A 21489-nucleotide genomic window follows, 5' to 3' on the forward strand; every position below is an offset into this window, starting at 1 on the left:
CGCCACAAGGCTCGTGGGTCACCCACTCGAGCCACACCTCGAGGCAACCCTTATGTTACCTCGAGACCGTGTCGAAGATCGAACCTTCCAAGGTCAGGTCCTGCGCACGCTACTCATATGCATCTCACTGCTCAGGGCAACGCCGTTTTTACGTTAACCCGAGTACACTAGAGATGACCTCCTCGTCCTCCTACCATGCACACACAAGCGCACCCTGTAAGGGGAAGGCCTACACCTATTCTCTTACAGACACTTTCTCGTAATTCTTGGTCTCCTAAAGCTAGATCACTTGCACGAGCCCGGGTGGACCTCAAGGTCCCTCGTAATCCTTCTTCAAGGCGTACCCTCGCCATCGACTCTAACCTCCTCATGAGTCAACCATGCTCCAGCCTGCTCCTCCTTCATCGAACATGCACCTTCAGCCTTGGTACTCAAAGATTTTTCCCAAGAGTACCATCCCGAACTAGCACCGTCACTTTGGTCATGTATCTGGAGCCCACAAGAGATCTCAGGGCATGGACCTGATGGAAGATCAAGTCCTTCATCCTCCCCGGCCCAAGATGACTGCAGTTCTTGGCCCTCATCCATTGCTACACCTGATGGAGACAACTCTCTCTTGTGTAAGAAGAGCTGACCAGCCACGACCTAGATCGCAGTTTTGGCACGAGGTCCATCAAAACCTCAAGGCTAAATGCGATAGAGGTCTGTTCATTTGGACTAAGGAGGTGACCACGGCAGTCAAAACATCCAATTCTGACAACCCTCTTCACCTAAATCCCTTCTACCCCCTTCAGACTATGAAGCTTGAAGAAGAGCTCCATTAGCCCTGTGTTGTGGTTGCTGTCGTAGAAGAAGACCCTGTCACTCTGTAGCCACGGTCCCAAGACAGTCGAGAACCTGTCCAAATGTGATCAACATACAAGAGTCGAGTTCAGTCAGAGCATGCTGGCCCTTACTGACTGATCTACCACGTACGACCCGGCAAGTTCGCAAGCGCTCAGTTACCACTAACGTTGACCTCCTTAGAGATAGGATTAGTGTAATGGTCATAAGTGAGACAGTGATGCGCAGCAAGAGCACATGAACAAGTTTGACGATATGGTGCATGCGATGATGGAAAAGATCGATCGTATCAACGTCGCATGCCAGTCGGCTAACCATGAGGTCAAATCCCATCACTCTGATGGTGCACCTCCACGACGGCCCCCTCCATCCACCTCACAGGACAATTTTTTCCCTCATCCAGTCTCTCAATCAGATATTGATGCTATGGTCACCCATAGCCTAAGGAATAGACAAATTTCTGGGATATAGGGTGCGACACCTTATCAAAGACCATACCCCTCCTATATTGATCAGGTCCCGTTTCCCTCAGATTAAAAGAAAGTGAAGTTTCCTCTATTCAGTGGAACTACATGCCCGAACTAGCATATTGCCCACTTCCAAGCACCATGTCGGGAAACAGCGGCTGATAGAAAACTTCTTCTTCGATAGTTCATTGAGACCCTCGATGGCCCAACATTCCAATGGTATGCCCGACTTCCCCCAAACTCAGTACATACATGGAAGGAGATGGAGAAACTATTTTATCAAAGCTTCTATGAGGTCGAGCGAGAGGTTAAAACCATCGAACTTCTCACCCTGATGAACCCGTGGATCAGTTCATATCAAGATGGAGAAACTTGGCTTCCTACCATCCTAATCCTATGCCTGAGAAGGAAGTAATCTAAACTTGCATACAGAATATGCGACCCGAAATCACTCTACATGTCGAGGCCTCTAGTCCGACCTCAAAGTCAGAGTTGATCTCTAAAGCAGTTCGCAAAGAAAGTTTATCATGCCACCATGGTGGGACTCGACAACCATCTACAAGTTCAGCAAACAACTGGGGCAATGATCGCTCTCGGAATAACACACGGGGCAGCCAACAGAAAGGTGTAATCAGTGCAGTCGTCATGGTCACTGATTCAAAGCAGGCTCCCTCCCAAACTTTGGACCTCTCTAAAGGGGAAAGCATGGCAAAGGTAACACCCCAGGCTGGCAAGCAACAATAGTCATACAATAGGGTACCTCCACTAGCCAACCTTAATCGGGGGTGATTATTTCACCAGGCATAGGAGCAAGGTCTATCCCTTCTAGAAAGAATGGGTCCCTGCGCTGTTTCGGTTATTATTAGAACATAATATGATCCAGCTTCCAGAAACAAAGTTCCTTGAGAAACCTAGCCTTGACACTCAAGCAAATTATTGTGCCTACCATCGAAGGATCAATCATTCCATAGATGACTGCTACACACTGAAGGACATTTTCGAGGCCCTGACTTAGAAGGGTTAGATAAAGCTTGAAGACATAAAGGTGGCTTTTGGGGTAGCTGAGGCCTCCCATGCCGTAACCATCCAAGAGAAGGACGAAATGTCTATTATCCTCTATGCCTTATAATGCTTCATGAAGGCGTAATCACACTAAAGCAGGTGAGGCAACCCCACCACCTTGCTAAGGGGACTGAAGATCATTGGTCCCCGTACCATCAGATAAGAAGTCATTACTTGTCAGAATGCACAACTTTCCTTGATATATTCGCAAAGAAGATGTGGCCGTGTCAAGAAATTTTACATCCACCCCGTAAGTGATCCCCAAATCACTCCACCATCGAGGCAAGAAGATCTCACAAAGCAGGACCTTCCTATTAATGACTCAGACTTTGTGGAACCCTCGACTTCCCATCCATGGATAATCTAGCATGACCGAAGCAGACTCAAGTTCCTAAGGCGAGAAGCGATTTGCTAAGCTAGAGCTGTTCACAAGCCCAACGAGACGAATCAAATATCACCTCACAAAACCAGAAAGAGAGGGGCACCAAGGTTTACTCGCCGGAGAAACAAGACCACTTAACCCATAATTGAGCAGGATTTTCTTTGGCCCCTCCCTCCGTTGCCAACTTTACTAGACTTCATCCCTTGCACGATCCTTCTTCCTTCTTCATCCTATCAAGAAGATGTTCCCATGCCATCTCCCACTCAGCAAACGTCTGATGAGGCCCCAGCGGTCTAAGAGAGGGAAAGACCTAAAAGACCCCCTGCACTCGTCCAACCCTGCTGATGACATAAAAAGCTGCCCAGATTGGTCAGATGAGGGGAACGACCTTAAAGTCCCCAACCTTCTAACACTTCTCCTCCTTCTTCTCATTCGTCCTCATCTATGTCCCCTGCAAGTACAACCTTGATATGCCCAGACTTTGAGGCTCTCGATAGAGAACTTGAGGGATCGAACATAACTAAGACTCAACAAAATCAATTGAGAAAGAACCTGGTGTAGGCAGCAAGATTCCTAACAATTTGCTGATGCCCTAGCAGCTAAAGCCATAGCTTTACCACCTTCTTCAAAGAAGCACAAGAAGTCGAAGCCAAATAAACCTCAGTGGCCCCCTGAGCTTGACTTTGAGCAGAGGCTGATTGAATCAAGAAAGCAAAGTTTCTATTCTCATGAAGCTTTCCACATGCTACAAGTCTATGAAGCACCAGCTAGCATGGGGCAAGCACTGCAAGCACTCGTACAAATACAGTGTGCTTCATATGAACACGCTTCCTGCCCAACCACTGTTGAACCTCAAGTTCCCTCCAACTTTCGAGACAAGCTTCTCCAACCTGACATGTTTTTCACATTTGGAGTTGACCTCTCCGGCACTTAGTTTGAGAAAAACACAGGAAGCGTGACCAACCATGGAGCCCTATCGGAAACAGAGATGTCAAGGGCATGGGTCTCCACGCATGAAGTTGGTGAAAAGGCCTCTGATAACAACGAGGAAGAGTTGCCAGAAGCCCCGGAAGAATGGGAAGAAGGCGGTCAAGCCACAGCTGACGAGCTTGAGGAGATCAGTCTTAGATATGAGTTAGATCCTAGACCCACTTTCATTTCAGCGAATATGTCTCCAGAAGAGCAAGAGGATTTCACTACTTTCTTACGAGAAAACCGTGACTTCTTTGCTTGGCATTATCATGAGATGGCCCGCTTAGACGCTCAAGTAGTTGTTCACCATCTCGGCAATGATCCAACTATCAAACCCGTCGAAAAGAAATCAAGAAGGTTTAGGTCTGACCTCGACATGCAGATTGATGCCGAGGTGACCAAACTCAAACAAGCAGGCTTTATTCACGAAGTCAAGTACCCGAAAAGGTTAGCAAATGTTGTTTCAGTAAAGAAGAAAAATTGTCAAATCAGGGGATGCATTGATTTTTATGATCTTAATATCGCCTGTCTCAAGGATGAATTCCTGCTGCCATTCACCAAGATGCTCATCAACTCAACGACTCACTATCAAATCTTTTCCTTCATGGACTGTTACTCCGGGTATAATTAGATAAGGATGGAGCCTGAAGATGAAGAAGCCACTGCATTCTTAATGTCGAAAGGGGTCTTATGTTACACGATGATGCCTTTTGGATTAAAGAACACTAGTGCCACATACCAGAGAGTAATGACAACCATCTTCAAAGACATGAACCACAACGAAGTGGACTGCTATGTAGATGATTTGGTGGTAAAATATGAAGAGACGGTTGCTCACATGAGAGACCTTGAAAAGGTATTCGAGTAAACCCGCTAAAATGCACTTTCGGCGTGTGCTCCGAAAAATTCTTAGGGTTCTTCGTCAGACATTTAGGGCTTGAAGTTGAGCCAGTCAAGGTTAAGAAAATTCAAGAAATGCCATCACAGACTACCCTTCGAGAACTGCGCTCCCTCTAAGAGAAACTGGCATACATTCGCAGGTTCATGTCAAACCTCTCAGGTCGCAGTAAACCCTTTACACACCTCTTAAAGAAAGATACCCCATTCAACTGGGACGAAGCATGTCAGATAGCCCTTGACGACATCAAGCATTATATACTCAACCCTCCAGTACTCTGTACACCAGTATCGGGAAAACCCCTCATTCTATACGTGACTGCTTTAGACGAGTCACTCAGGGCATTGTTGGAGAAAAACAATGAAGAAGGAAGAGAGACTGCGTTATATTACCTCTGTTGCATGATGCAAGGGGCAGAGAAGAATTATCCCCCAATTGAGAAGATGTGCTTGGCTCTGATCTTTGCAGTACAAAAACTCCATCATTACTTGCTTGGTCATGAAGTTAAACTCATCTCAAAAGTCGATCCAGTAAAGTTTTTCCTGACACGCTCATGCTTGTCGAGACGCCTTGCTAACTGGGCATTATTGCTAATGGAGTTCGACATCACGTATGTCCCACAAAAGGAGATCAAGGGCCAGGCCTTGACTGATTTTCTCGCAGCACACCCCATGTCGGCGGAGTCTCTGTTATCAAGTGACCTCCCCGACAAAGAAATATTATGTACTAAGCTTGCTCATGCTAGGGAATTGTACATTGACTGAGCCTTCCAATCTGACTGAGGAGGCACCAGAGTAGTCTTCTTAATCTCGAAAGGAGGAGTATTGCAACTACCTTTCTCTGTTGCCCAAGCCGGATCTCATAATGAGGTAGAATATCAGGCCCTTCTAATTGGGTTGGAGATAGCCTTCGACCTAGATTTGGGGCAGCTCAGGATTTATGTTGACTCCGAGTTGGTTATCCAGCAACTCACAGGGATCTATGATGTAAGGAAAGACACCCTCAACCCTTATCACGATACTACATAAATGTATATGGCCCAGTTTGAAGACGTATCCCTGAGTCACATCCCCATGAGGCTAAACTCGTAGGCTGTTTCACTTGCGAAACTTGGCGCTACAATTCAGTTGTCCTCATTAGGACCCACGATTATTTGGGTGATAGAATGGAGACACATCGAACTAAGAACTGAGGTCGATACGTATGACGCGAGAAACATCTTCCCTGAGTGCCCTCCTTATCCATTTGGAGCACTTCTATTAGCCAAAGAAGTAATCAAGACTGAACAAGGAATACCACAGAGTCAAGGGGCAAAAATTCGAAATCAAGAACCAGAATTCATTGACCCAATGTATGTAGAAATTCAGCAAGTAGAAGATTGGAGGAAGCCCATCACTAGTTTCCTAAACCATGGCAGACTCCCGGAAGATCGTGCCGAATGCAACAGCATACGTCGAATGTCCACCAAGTATACCCTCCTTGAAGGAGATGCTCTCTTCAGACAGTCGTTTGACGACATTCTTCTTAGATGTGTGGACATCCATCAAGCAAATAATTTGTTAGAAGAAGTCCACTCAGGCATTTGTAGACTACACCAATCTGATCCTAAGCTCTATGAACAAATACGCAAGTTGGGATACTATTGGCCTTCCATGATCTTCCATTCCTTAAGCTATGTTAAAAAGTGCCAAGTATGCCTAATACACTCCAGCCTGGTTCACCAGCCTCAAGAGCCCTTACACCCTACGAGTGCATCATGGCCCTTCTCACAATGGGGTACGGACATCATAGGGCCTATTGACACTCCTTACGCAACACGCCATGCTTTTATCCTAGCCGCAACAAATTATTTCTCTAAGTGGCCTAAAGCGGTCCCCCTTAAGCAAGTTCCTGGGACAGCAGTTGCCTACTTTGTTCGACATCATATCATATATCGCTTCGTAGTGCTCAACCGGATTATATTTGACAACGGTCCTCAATTTAAGAGTCATCACATTGATCGCTTAGTTAACCAATTCGGTTTCGAATGGACGTACTCGACTATGTACCACCCTCGGGTGAATGGATTAGCTGAGGCTTTCAATAAGACTCTGTGCAACGTTTTAAGAAAGTCAGTATAAAAAACAAGGAAGAACTGGCATGAGAAGCTTCCCGGAGCACTATGGGCTTATTGTACTACTACGTGAAATGCTACTGATTCCACTCCTTATTTTATGGTTTATGGGGGTGAAGCAATTTTACCTCTTGAAATATAAATCCCTTAACTTCGAGTTGTTTTTCACCAAGGAATAACTGAAGATGAGAGAGTCAAGCTCCGGTATCAAGAATTGGATGCACTCAATGGAAAGAGGCTAGAGGCTCAACAGAACCTTGAACTCAACCAAGGGAAAATGAAGAGGGATTTTGACAAGTCTGTCAAGATCCGCTCATGCACCCGTGGTGATCTGGTCTTAGCTGTCAAGAGGCCTATTGTTATGCAAGACCGATGTAAAGGGAAGTATGAGCCTAAGTAGGAACGTCCCTTTATAGTCAAAAGGGTCTCAGCATTCTGAAGGAGAAGAAGCAATGCCCCCTATCAATGGACGATACTTAAAGAAGTATTATCCATAATGCATATTCAAGAAGAAGAGACTCAACGCGGAAATAAGCAAGATAGTCCAAACAAAATTCTAACTCTCTTTATTGCAGTAAAACTGAGTTGCTAGTGAAACCCATTACTAGGGAGGTTACAAGTCTCTTACATCTGAGGATAAGAGGAAAGTTACAAACCAAAACTTGTACTTTCGCTCTTGCATCTGAGGATAAGATGACTGTTACAGGCTAAAACAAATGCATGTCCCATGAGGAAGAAGCAAACCCACGAAAGAAACCTCCTCATGAAGAAGAAGCGCAACCACTTGGAGAGCTTGCTTTCATCTGACAAGTAAGAGGATGGTTACAGGCCAGAACACATTCCATGACCTACATTCCATGGTGAAGAACATGATAACAACCATTCTCTCATAATGCACACACATAACATGCATTTATTACATAATCTAAGAATCATACATTCATTATCAACATCCACCATTATCATAGAACAAAATCCCCAATTTGCAGTCGTATTCTTGGAAATTCACAGTGGCATAAGACATATCACAAGAACACATTCCATGACCTACATTCCATGGTGAAGAACATGATAACAGCCATTCTCTCACAATGCACACACATAACATGCATTTCTTACATAATCTAAGATTCATATATTCATTCTCAACGTCCACTTTCATTACTTATTTCACATGCATAATTCCCCATGCATCCTTATAACTGTCATGCAATGGTGATGGATCCACTTACCTGCACCGAAATGGTGTCTTCTCACAAACTCTTCTTGCACAACTCACACTCTCCCAACAATGGCTGCTTCCCAACAATTGCCGCGTGACTCTTCTCTCCTTCTATCACCGTGCGGCCCACACTTTACTGATCCCACCGTGAACTCAACAGGCCGGGATAGTCCGGGTCCTTACAAAACGGCACTCCATTATCTCAATCGCCGGATGCAAGGGGCCGAGAGGAATTATCCCCCTATAGAGAAGATGTGCTTGGCCCAAATCTTTGCAGTACAAAAACTCTGCCATTACGTTCTTGGTCACGAAGTGAAACTCATATCAAAAGTAGATCCTGTAAAGTTTCTCATGACACGTCCCTGCTTATCAAGGTGCCTTACTAAGTGGGCATTATTGCTAATGGAATTAGACATCACATATGTCCCACAGAAGGTCATCAAGGGCCAGGCCTTGGCTGACTTTCTTGTAGCACACCCCGTATCGGTGGAATCTCTATTATCAAGCGACCTCCTTAATGAAGAAGTGTTCTGTGATGACCTTGCTCATGCATGAAAATTGTACTTGGACGGAGACTTTCAATCAGATTAACGAGGCATCGGGGTAGTATTCCTGACTTCGAGAGGAGGAGTATTGCCACTTTCTTTCTCTCTCGCTTAAGCCAGTTCTCATATTGAAGCAGAATATCAGGCCCTTATAATTGGGTTGGATATAGCCTTCGACCTCGACTTGGAGCAACTCAAGATCTATGGCAACTCTGAGTTGGTTATTCGACAAATCAAAGGGATCTATGACATGAGAAAAGACACTCTCAAGCCTTATCACGATACTGCAAAATCATAAATGGCCCAGTTTGAGGATGTATCCTTAAGTCACATCCACAGGAGGCTAAGCTAACAAGCTGACGCACTTGCAAAACTTGGGACTACAATTCCATTATCCTCATCAAGACCCACGCTTGTCTGGGTGGTAGAATGGAGACACATTAAACTCGAAAACGAAGTAGACGCGGATGATGAGAGATATATCTTCCCAGAGTGCCCCCCTTATCCACTCAGAGCACTTCTATCAGTTAAAGAAGTAATCTAGACAAAATAAGAAATGGCACAAAATCAAGGAGCTAAGGTTCAAAACCGGCAACTGGAGTTCTTCGACCCAATGTGAGTGGAAATTGAGCAGGTAGAAGATTGGAGAGAGCCCATCACCAGTTTCCTAAAGTACGGTAAGCTCCCAAAAGTTCATGCTGAACACAACAGTATACGTTGAATGTCTACCAGCTATACCCTCCTTGAAGGAGATTCTCTATTCAAATAGTCATTTGATGAAAGTCTTCTTAGATGTGTGGACGTGCAAGAGGCAAATAAGGTATTAGAAGAGGTATACTCAGGAATTTGTGGACTACACCAGTCTAATCCTAAGATCTATGAATGGATACGCAGATTGGGGAATTATTCTCCTTCCATGATCACTAATTCCGTAAACTATGCTAAAAAGTGTCATGATCCTGCCCCCTGACCCCTACCGTTCTAAACCCAGAGGGCGACAGAGCATGGGATCGTGACCGGAGGTCGCAAACGTCACTCAAGTGGGAGTGGCTCAACGCATATAACAGATGTAATCAAGAGTAAACCACGAAAAAGTAGAAACTCCCACTAAAAACAAGAACAAAAGCTGGATAAATTAAAGCCATTCATATCCATATGAATTCTCCAAAAGTTATAACTATAATATCCAGAATATTATAATTCATCCAAGGTACCAAAGTCTATTAACAAAATTTCAAAGCTTCACAAACAACACAGTATGACTGACGGGGTTTACTCTTGATTCTGCCTGTTATATGCATTGATCCATTCCCACCTGAGTGACGTTCGCGACCTCCAGTCACTTTCCTGTGCTCTGTCGCCCTATGAGTTTGGAATAGTTGGGGTTAGGGGGTGGGGTCATGACAAAAAGTTCCAAGTATGCCAAATACATTCAAGCCTTGTTCATCAACCTCCAAAGCCCTTAAACCCTACAGTGGCGTCATGGCTCTTCTCACAATGGGGTATGGACATTGTAGGGCCTATTGACCCTCCTTCGGCAATGGGTCACGTCTTTATCCTGGCTGTAACATATTATTTCTCTAAGTGAGGTGAAGCGGTCCCCCCTAAGCAAGTTCCCGGGACAACAGTAGCCAACTTCGTTCGACATCACATCATATATCGGTTCGAAGTGCCCGACCGAATTATATCTGGCAACAGTCCTCAATTTAGGAGTCACCACATTGATCGCTTGGTTAACCATTTCGATTTCAAATGGAGGTACTCGACTGTGTACCACCCTCAAGCGCGTGGCTTGGTTGAGGCCTTCAAAAAGACTTTGTGCAATGTTTTAAGAAAATCAGTATCAAAGACAAAGAAGAACTGGCATGAGAAACTTCCTGAAGCACTATGGGCTTATCATACTACTACATGAAATGCTACTGAATCCACTTCTTACTCTCTGGTTTTTAGGTGTAAAACAGTTTTACCCCTCAGATCCCTTCATTACGTGTCGTCATACTTCAAGGACTAACCAAAGATGAAAGAGTCAAACTTCAGTATCAAGATTTGGATGCGCTGGATGAAAAGAGGCTAGAGGCTTAGCAGAACCTCTAACTCAACCAAGAAAGAATGAAGAGGGCTTTTGACAGGTCAGTCAAAGTCTACTCATTCACCCGTGGTGATCTAGTTCTAGCCATTAAAAGACCGATTGTTATGCGTGGGCATCATAAAGGGAAGTTTGGACCCAAGCGGGAAGGTCCCTTTATAGTAAAAATGTTCTTGCCAAATGGAGCTTACATACTAGCACATCCTGATGGAGAGGAGGCAATGACCCCTATTAATCGATGATACCTATAGAAGTATTATCCGTGATGCATATTCAAGAAAAGAGACTCAACGCAAAGCAAGTGAGACAGTCCAAACAAAGTCTAACTCTTTTTATTGCAGTAAAAATGAGTTACAAGTTACGAGCTAAAAAGCCCATTATTAGGGAGGTTATAAGTCTCTTGCATTCTGAAGATAAGAGGACGGTTACAAACCAACTCCTAGCACCGGCTGTGATCCCAACTCCTAGCGCCGGCTGCCCTTTTTGAGGATCAACACCGATCGTGTCAGCGTCAGCTATGCTTCTAACCCCCAGTGCTGGCTGTCTTTTGAGGTCGACTGTGTCCTCATCGGCTGCCTCTCCTAAGTCAGCGCTGGCAGTATGCTTCATCGTGGTTGTTGACCTCCTGATGACTTCTCGTTTTCCAAGACTCCTCGTTTTCAGGGCCTAAGAAATTTTCGATGCAATCGTCACCTCCTACGATGGTCCACCTCCCGTGATTGTTCGTTTCCTTGCTCCCTTCGGTTTCCTGTCGGAAACCCACTATGAGACTTTCCCTACCTATGCCTTTGCTGGAAAGTCACCAAGACACTACCGAAAAACCTTATGCAATGCTACTAAGTTACCTGAAAACCATCGAAGACCCCCGAAAAAATCCCAAAACAAGTGGAAATGGCCATTGTCGCACTTCCCACCTCCTGTACCCTCGAAAACAACGACTAGAACTCCTTGTTGTCCCTGAAACCTCCCCACAAAATTCCATTTTCTCGCTCCGTTTTTCTGTAACTCCGGCCTTGCTTTCTTAGTGTCGTCTATAGCCAGCCAAAACTTTCCCTGTTTTCCGACGATCACTTGTCAACCTTTCCAGAACTCCCCGTGTGCTCATTCGAAGCTTCCACTGAGACCCTCTTCTCACTGTTAAAATTTTTGCTTAAGTCCTAATGGTCCATTTGTAGTTCATATATTCAAATTGGCCTCATGACTAGAGACACACAACTCACTGATTGGAAGTGTGAAGACACACAACTCACTGATTGGAAGTGTGAAATAGTAGAAAATCTGCACGTCTCTCAAACTTGTTTTTTTTTTTTTTTTGTAATTCAGTGGGAAGACAAACCCCTATTTGTTCTTTCAAATAGGAAGTTAGTTTTTTAAAGGTATTAGTGGGGTGGTGTCGGTCAGAATGAAAATCACATTTCTTGTTTTTAGTTTTTTAAAGGTATTAGTAGAATGGTGTCAATCAGAATAAAAACCATACTTCTTGGTTTTTCAAATAGTCTAAAAATTAATTTTTTAAAATATTAGTGGGGTGGTATAGGTCAAAATGAAAACCACAACGTGGCGTATGGGTGTGGCGTCACTACTGCCGACCCTAGCCCCATTCGTAGGTCTCCAGCCCATCCCTAGGTCTTTCGAACTTTCTCAAACTTTCGTGTGAAGAGTCCTTGTAGTTATAATAAACCATTTGTAACAAGAACGCATTACAACTCGTTCATACTGCTACACCACCATATTGGAAGCACAATGCATTTGTCCAATATAACAAACGAAATTTTTATATAACAAAATTCTTTGAGACATCCTGAGGCATTCATTACAGAACGGGCCACATGGTGAATTTGGTTTTTAGGTGGATTTTTCGAACTTGAAATAGGATATTTATCACTTTATGGAAGATACCCTGAGTATAGAAAAGGTTTTTGGCTACCATCCAAACCACTCTTGAACGAATTCAATGCATCACATACAGGGCCAGGAGTGGGTTGGGTCAGGTCCGAGTCGACTTAGACCTAGACCTAATCTGATTAGGTTTAAGTTGGACCTATATATGGGTCAGGTCCAAGTCAATTGGAACCTGAGTGGGTCAACTTGGGTCTGGGTCTAGAAATTTTTAAAAATAAAAAATGGTATTGTATATTCTGTAAAATATATTTGTTCTAAAATATGTATGTATTATAAAAAAAAAAAAATATGGTCGACTTGGGCCCGGGTTGAATGATATATATATATATATATAAAAAAAAAATTGGATGAGGATATATATATATATATAAAAAATTGGAAAAAAAACTCAAACTTTGAAATGCCTCGTCCCTTTCTAACTATTCTTGGGTTTTTTTTTGGATGAAAATGCATTTCATGATAGTCTTTTTACCGTAAATAATATTACGGTAATTTAAATATCGTAATGACTAGCAAATTTTATATGGGAAATTATTTACCGTAATTATTGGAACATTTTATACGGTAGTTTATTACCGTAATGTAATAACATTCAATTACGGTAATCGATCTATCGTAATACTTTAGATATATTATACGGTAATAAAATAACCGTATTGTTCTCCTATCTTTTTTGACCATTTTTTTTGCATAAAACCTTATTTTTACTATTTGATTTAGGGTTTTGGAGCTTTCAATTTAGGGTTTATAAGGTGCGAAACAATTATGGCATTTCGATTGCCGTAATAAGTCTTGAAGCCATTACGATATTAAGAATACCGTAAATAAAGGATTAGCTATTATGGTACTCGAAATACCGTAATATAACTTCATATTCTTACGGTATTTTAAATACCGTAATATTATCTCAAATTATAACGGTATTTAAATTACCATAAAGGTCAAAATGTATACGGTAGAAAGACTACCGTGAAGGTTATTTACGTTCAAGAATAGCTAAAATTTGTGAAAAATGGTATAGGCGAGGTTTTAAAAAGTTGGGTTTTTTTTTCCAATTTTAGTAAAATATAAATATATTAATGATAGTTTCCCTTTAAAAAAATTGAGCTGACTCTTAAAAATTTCACTCTCTTGATATCGTTCAAGAACAATGAAATTCTGGAAATTTTGGCTCCGTTTGAAACATGTGCTCACGTATGTGGTTTTTAAGTTTTCTTCTACAATATGTTGGGTTTTCTCTTCAGATAGTGTTAGACAACAACTTTTAGAAAATGAAAAAGTTTAACTGCAAATGCACCTAAAAATTCCATTAAAAAAAGTTATTTTGATGTTGAATAACCTCTAATTGATCATATTGATATCGAGATGTATGATTATGAAAAATAAAAATAAAATAAATTTTGAGTCCTAAAAATAATGCATCTTGCAACACATTATCTAGACCATCCATTTTCAAGATTTTCATATGTTTATAGATCTATTTGATTTTAATTATTTTTTTTGTTTAAAATTTTATAATTAGATGTGAAAATAGATTTTGACAAAATCCTAAGAATTTTTTATACCAAAATTACATGATATGTTAAAATTTGGAGGTGCACCGTAATTGGATTTTTTAAGGTTGCAATGTTATAGAAACCACACCTTTTAGAAAATATTTGACCATTTCAGATGGCATTTATCTATATTCTTTACTTATTTATTTGGTAAAAAATAGCCTCATATTCTTTGAAATAATTTAATTTTGTTGTTTTAATGCAAAACTTCGTTAGAGTTACAGGAGTCTCAAAATCTTTAGAAAAAAAGCAATATCTTTAGGGCATTTGAATGTTAGATTTAGTTGTTAACTACTGATCACTAGGTAGATTATCCACTTTCTCATCGATTTTTTATTTATTTATGAGAAATATGCATTTTCACTCTAAAAATCCGAGAAAATGTTAAATTTTTCATTTGAGCATTTTCTCTTTCGTTTTTTTGTAAATTTTATGTCTTCTTGAACTTTTCAAGATTATTTTTTTATTTTCAAATTTTTTTGTGATTTGTCTGGAAAAATTTGACTCCTTTTGTTTGTGATCCTGCTCTATTTTCAGTATTTTTGAATTCCTTCTTCATGTAATTGTTGTTTTGGTTTTTTATTAGCCTACATTATCACGTTCCTTATTTTCTTAATTTTTTAAGGAATTATTTCATGAATTTTTATATTAATAAATAGAAAAAATTACATATATATCTATTATATTTGATGTTATTAAAAAAATATCTAATAATTTCCGTAATTATAAATATATCTTTTTTTTAACTTCATAACACTCTTCTTTAAAACAAAAATATAAAACTATCCATTTTGGACCATTGAAAAACGGAAAATTAGAGAATTTAGATTTTTTAGATTTCTTCTTTAAAATGAGTGCTTTGAGCTCAGCTCTCTTTTTCATCTCATATTGCCTCTCTCTGCAACGCTTTGCGTTATTTGCTTGCAATCTTTTCTACTGCCATTTCGATATACCCCTCGGATAGGTTCCTCCATTTGGAATGGTCAATGGAGCAAAACTTTTCGTAAAAATGAAAAGGGAGAAAGTTGCAAGGAAAGATGGGCATTCTGAGTTCAAAACCCTAGACCATGTGAGGTTTGAAGTGGGTTTTGGAGTAGAAATTGGGATTTGCATTATGAACATTCTATTTGAAAGTATGACAATGTGATCTTGTTGGAGATTTTTATTTTTTTGATAAAAATATTTTTTTTCACTTTTTTTTTTTTTTGGTATAGAACACTTACAAGTAGTCTTATTACAACAATTCTTGCTTCAAAAAAAATAAACAACTTACAAATTCAAAATCTTACAAACTTTGATGTCACTAAACCAGTTTTTTTAATAAAAAAATAACCACAATTTTTATGCTTGAGAATATAACGATGAAATTACGAAAAATAAAAGTGGAAATGCTGGAGATTACCTCAACCGGGCTTATTACAACCCACACCGAGTCACCACCATCCGATGGCGCGAAATTAACAATCCTCCTTCAATCTCAACTAGGAAAGCTAGTTTTAGGCCAAACTTTTTTGTGGAACTATAAATTTCTCCTTTTGATCACAAATATTTGAACCTAAGTCCAAACTTCCAAAGATCTAATTGACCATATACTCTATCACAAAACCCTTAGGTTTAATCAAGATGAGAGAAATGGGAGATATCCTAGGGTTGGGGCTTACCCGCTCTATGGGCTCGGAGAGATAAGAGGCTAGAGAGAGAGAGGAGAGAGAATGGGGGGTCCCCTTAGAGGGAGAGAGAGTTTAGAGAGAGACAGAGAGATAAGAGAGATTAGTGTCGAGAATAGAGGAGGGGAAGTCCTCTATTTATAGAAAAATTTAGGTCTAGGGTTTCATACGGTTTCCTGTAGTATGTCTCTTAAATGAGATTGAACATTGACTGTCGATCAACGGTGACTTGTGGGGTCAGAGATCTGAGTCATCCATTCCATAAATAGGTCATCAACATTATAAAACGTGTATGAATGATTATTTCCCTTTCCTAAAGTATTTTTTCATCAATAAAAATTAAATAAATTAAATCCAATCAAAATATTGTGCATACCATAGCACATGTCATCTCATACTTTCCACAAAATCTTTCAAAATATATCAAATTAACATCTAGTCAATATTTAGTCAATATATTGCAACTATAAGACCACATGTCATATCGCATTAAATAAGGAAAGAAAATAAAAGGGTGGGACGTGCCACCCTAGAGGGCCTTCATCGACCCCACCTTCAACAACATGGTGGGCCCATGTGCATAATGGGCCCCTATGAAATTTTTATATAAAAAAATAGAAATTATTTTATAATATTATTCGAATATTTAAAACAATTTAATATCTTTATTTTCATAAGATCAATTTTTATAAATAAAATATTCAAATATTTATAAAAATTCAAATAATAATTCTAAGACAATATTCATCATAAAACAAACATATTTAAACTAATATGATGGGAAAATAATCCATATAGCTTAGGAATCAACAATCATGGGGGTACTCCACCTTCAAATCTGGACAACAGACCACACTTGCTTTATCTGACCTACCTAGTATTTCCCATGACCTACAGTCCAAGTAGGGGTTCATCGATAAGTTACCATATTATAACTGATGAGCTAAGGGGTCGCAATCCCCATATATGGATTTCATTTTTTCCCCTAGATACAAGTCAATGTCACCTAGACCTGATATGACCACAGTTCTATGGCTTATAGGGGTATCTCTCGCATATGCATACACTTCACCCTAAAAGGTGAATTGCTTTATTGAAACGTTCTATCAATATGCATGTCGTGTGATGATATATGGATGAGGTTTTGGCCCGGTCTTTGTAAGTCACCATTACACACAAGGGTCACACAGTCCCTCGGCTCATTCATCTGAGCATACTTCGACCTTATCAAGGGATGACTCAATAGAACTCTCATCAATTTGCATTCTATGCCCAGTTAACATGGGGTTTTTCTCAACCAATTGGCCTAGATCGTCAAGCACAGTTCGGTATTAGCAAACATCGTTAGCTTAGTATGGTCCACGAGGGACCACACTCCCACTGAGTTTATATTCTACTATATCATTTCATTTTACAAGTGCTCATAAGAACTCTAAAGGTCACATAAACCCAACACTCTTGCTTTAATAATTCATAAATCACAAAACCCATGACAAAATATATCAAACTACAAGAGAGAAACGATTAATAGTACTAAGAAACCTTAACTTCATCTTACTGAGATTGATTATGAGAAAGATACCATTTTTCCTTACCCAAGATGAGAGGTAAAAGCCGATGCATATTTTCAGAGAGAGAAGGATTTCAAGAAGAAACCCAACTTTATCTTGGTTTTGAAGAAGAAACCCAATTTTGGTTTATGTAGCGTTTTGAATAAGAAAACCCAATTTTATTTTCTTTTTCCTCTTTTGGTTGGGTTAGATTTCCGTTTTGAATAAGAAAACCCAATTTTATTTTCTTTTTCCTCTTTTGGTTGGGTTAGATTTCTCAAAATCCTCCTGTTGCTTTACACTGGGCTTTAAATTTATCTCTCGTTGGACTAAGCTTTGAATTTGAATTTTGCATAAAATATTCTAAGGTTCCAACAAAGAAAGAGAGAAAGATTCCAGTCCATTAAAGGTCGAAATGATGCTTTTCAAGCCCGACTAGCTTCTCTGCAACTTCATCACTCACTCCCCTTCACATAACCTCAAGATCCGCCATTGATCTAGAATAGCAAAACCAGATCAAGACTCAAACCCACCATTAAAGCCACTTCAAAGCTCCATCAACCCAAAATCAAAGCAGAAAAATTTTAGGATTTTCAAAAACCGAAATTTCTTAAATTTCAGCTTTTGAAATTTTTTTTCAAAACTTGAAATTTAAGATATTATAGTTTTTTAAAAACAAAAAAAGGTTGTTTTCCTAAATATTTATTCCGGTAATTTTATAATATGTCAATTTTTTTATTAATACCTATTGTTTTTAAAATTGGGATCCAGCTCAAAGTCGAGTCGGTTCCCATTATTCTAAATCCAAAACTCGCACCTCAAACGCACACTCAAGGAACAAATTTGTATGAGGGAAAAGTTTATATGGAGCCGAGGCTCTAAACAATCAAATTAGAACCTACCTCAAAACTTTCGCTAGAAGAGGTGGTTTTAATGCTCAAATATCATCAAATTGACATCAAGATGCATGGACATGAAAAAAAAATGGATTTCAAGTTTTGGAAATGGTGCATCTTGTAACGCATTTTTGGACCATCGATTTTCAAGATTTTCAAGTTTTCATAGATATGCTCGATCTATACTATTTTTGAAGCTTTAAATTTTATAACTAAAGATAAAAATATAATTTAAGTCTATCACAAAACTTTACAGTATTGAAACCATATTTCTCGACATTACTTGAAGGTGGGCTCAAATTTGATTGTTTAGCGCCTTTACAAACCGCACCCTTAATGATGCAACCTTAAAAATGTAGAATGACAGATGCAACTCAAAAATCCACGTTGTTATAGTGTTCATAAGTTTTACATACTATAGAGTATTTTATAACTGTACTCAACAAATTTTGAATACTTATGTACCATTGTTTTGTACATAAGTATTTTCTAGTAAAGATATTTTTGGTCACTAGTATACTCTATATGAGTTATAAATATTTTTTTTTAGTAAAGGTATTTTTGGTCACTAGTATAATTTATATGGGTGATGTGACATGATGATGTCATATCACTCCTAATAACCAAAAATACCCTTGTTAAGAAAGTACTCCATGTACATAATACAAATATATAAGCGTCTGAAATTTGTTGAGTACAATTAATACCGAGTACGCTAACATCACCTTATATAACATAATTATTTTATTTTTGGACCCAAACATGCGACTAGGTAGATCAATCTAAGTTTGGTTCCAATTGCTTTAAACCCAACCTAGGTCCAGGCTAGTTTTGGGTCTAACTTAAACCTAGTCGAGTCAAGTCCAGGTCCACCTGAATCCGAGCCATGCCCGTCACATTCTCGGCCCCAGTGGAAACATTATTATGTATTTTCCCTTTTTCAGAGGGACCTGGTTTCTATGCGGTCAAGTCCGCATATGTAGAAATGTTGGCCTCTTAATAAGTCTATTTTCTAAATGGATTTGAAGACTTAATTTTTAAGGACATGTAATCACTAATATGGAGATCATGTATATGAAAAATTTTTAAAAACTAAGAATAATAATTCTAATAAGTAAACATTTGGACCGATAGTTTTCATTGTTTTTAGATGGAATACCTACTTGCATTAATTTTTAAAATGGATGCTTTATACTTTCTGGACTGCATATGTAAAAATGTGGTCCAGCACACACGAAACAATTTTCCTTTGCTTAGTGTCGATCCTTGTTATATATGTGACATCACCACCGTCCATTTTTAGGACCCCGTTTCTATGCGGCCATGCCTACATATGTATAATGTGGGCGTCTCAATAAATATGTTTTTGAGATGGATTTTAAGAGTGTTTTTAAAGATATGTAATCTCTAACATAGAGACATGAACATGAAAAGCTAAATAAATTTTTAAAATTAGAAATAATAATTCTAGTAAGAAAACATTTGGTATTGTTTTTAGATGGAACACCTACTTGCATCAAGACCGCACATGTAGAAATGCGGTCCACCCCATGAAACCATTTTTCCCATTTTTATTTCGATTAGATGGCGGGACGTAGGTGGACGACCCTTGCGAATCTGGCCACCATACATGAAGCTTGGGCTCTTGTGGCCATGGCCATATCATTGTTCTATTGAGAAGTGCAGAGCTCTCCTCCCAGAAAACCTTAACTCAGGGTTTCGGAGCCATGGAAAGAGGATCATACTTTTATTTTCTCTTATTGATAAGCACGCAGAGTACTATTTTTAGGCCCAATATTAGGGTTTTCTGGCCATGGGAGGAGCAAGTTTCCTCTATTTCTCTCCCATTTGGGGATTGCAGAGGCCTCTTTATATGCCCAAAATTAGCGTCTTTCATCCATGGCCTCATTGTATTCCTTCTACATTTTCCGTTGAGAAATGTGCATAGATTTGCTACTCCCTTTTTGAGCCCTAAAATTGGGTTGCCATGGCTGGAGCAGATTTTGTTTCTATTTTATTTCATTGGATTGCACGAAGAGCCTTCATGGGTTAAAGCTCTGAACTGGATTGTTTTGGCACAAGGTACAGCAAGACTATTAGCCTTCATTTAATGGCCTTTTGCAGTGAGCTTCTATATAAGCTTGACTTAATTTCCTCGATTTTTAAAAGGAATGCGTCTTTGTTATTGTAGTTTTAATTGAATTTTTTAGTATATGACGATATTATTTCAGCTTTTCTGCTTCTTTGCGACCTTTTCCCTTTGTCATAGTTTAAACACTTGTAGTCCGGAGGGGGGGCCATGTGAGTTTGTTAATGATACATTTGCAAAGACCATAACTGTAGATTGGGCAGGCAATGGAGATTTCAAAACTGTTCAATCTGCTATCGGTACTGTTCCTGCTCAGAATTCCCAGTGGATTCGCATTAATGTCTAAGCTGGGAATTACACGTATTAATTAATAATCTGAAACATAGTGATAAAAACCTTCTTATCTTCTGGTTATTTTTATTATTCTTTTTGGAGTTTATGAGAATTTTGGTAGTGATATTATCACTTCTATTTTCCCTCGTTCTACATTGGATATTCAAACTGAATGGGAATTTCAGAGAAATATTTCTTAATTTGCTGCACTAATATAGATTTCCTGATTGATTGTGGCAGTGAGAAAGTGAATATAGGTGGAGGCCAAGCTAGCATTGCCTTAGAAGGAGAAGGAAGGGACAAAACATTCATTCTTTGGGGTGATTCTAGAGTTGTAATGGGAGAAGGCACTAGAGGAACTGGAGGAACTGCTACTTTCTCTCCAAATTCGAATGACTTCGTTGCCAGAAAAATAAGCTTTGTGGTATTATGTTTATTGAAAGCAATGACCACAATTTTTTTGTATTTTTCTGTTTCTTTTACTTCGCTGAATATCTATCCCATAATGGGGATTTTATTGTTTTTTGTTTTTGTATGTGTTTTAATTATTGGGGAAGTGTACTACAATCAGTTTTTTAAAATGCGGGATGTGGCCAAAAGCGTAGGGGGGACCGATGTGGCTTGATGCGGTTGGATGCGGGTGGATCGTGACGATGCAGTCAATAAATATAAAAAAAAATTCTAAAAAATATAAAAAAAATAGGTTAATGCATAGGAAAAAAAACATGGAGGTCATACATGTGATAGTACGCATTTAGATTATTCATTGACTCAAAAAATATTAGCTGTCGGAGATTCTGTATCCACTATCCCCTGATAGAAACTAGAAACTTGAAACTAGCTTCATAAAACTTTCAAAATCGACAACCATAAGCACAAATCTGCAACCAAAAACTTAAAAGGTAC

The 21489-nt window shown here is 39.5% G+C and overlaps 1 long non-coding RNA gene across 1 annotated transcript; it reads left to right on the forward strand.

Moving 5' to 3' along the window:
- The first annotated feature begins 19764 nt into the window (after positions 1 to 19764).
- Positions 19765 to 21103, forward strand: LOC148782036 (uncharacterized). Its single transcript, XR_016056665.1, has 2 exons — positions 19765 to 20243; positions 20824 to 21103. It is a non-coding gene; the product is annotated as an uncharacterized LOC148782036 (long non-coding RNA).
- The last annotated feature ends 386 nt before the right edge of the window (positions 21104 to 21489 follow it).

This window comes from Amborella trichopoda, chromosome 5 (assembly GCF_054954075.1).
Source record: "Amborella trichopoda isolate Santa Cruz 75 chromosome 5, AtrichopodaSantaCruz75HAP2 v2.0, whole genome shotgun sequence".
In the NCBI taxonomy this organism is placed as follows: domain Eukaryota; kingdom Viridiplantae; phylum Streptophyta; class Magnoliopsida; order Amborellales; family Amborellaceae; genus Amborella; species Amborella trichopoda.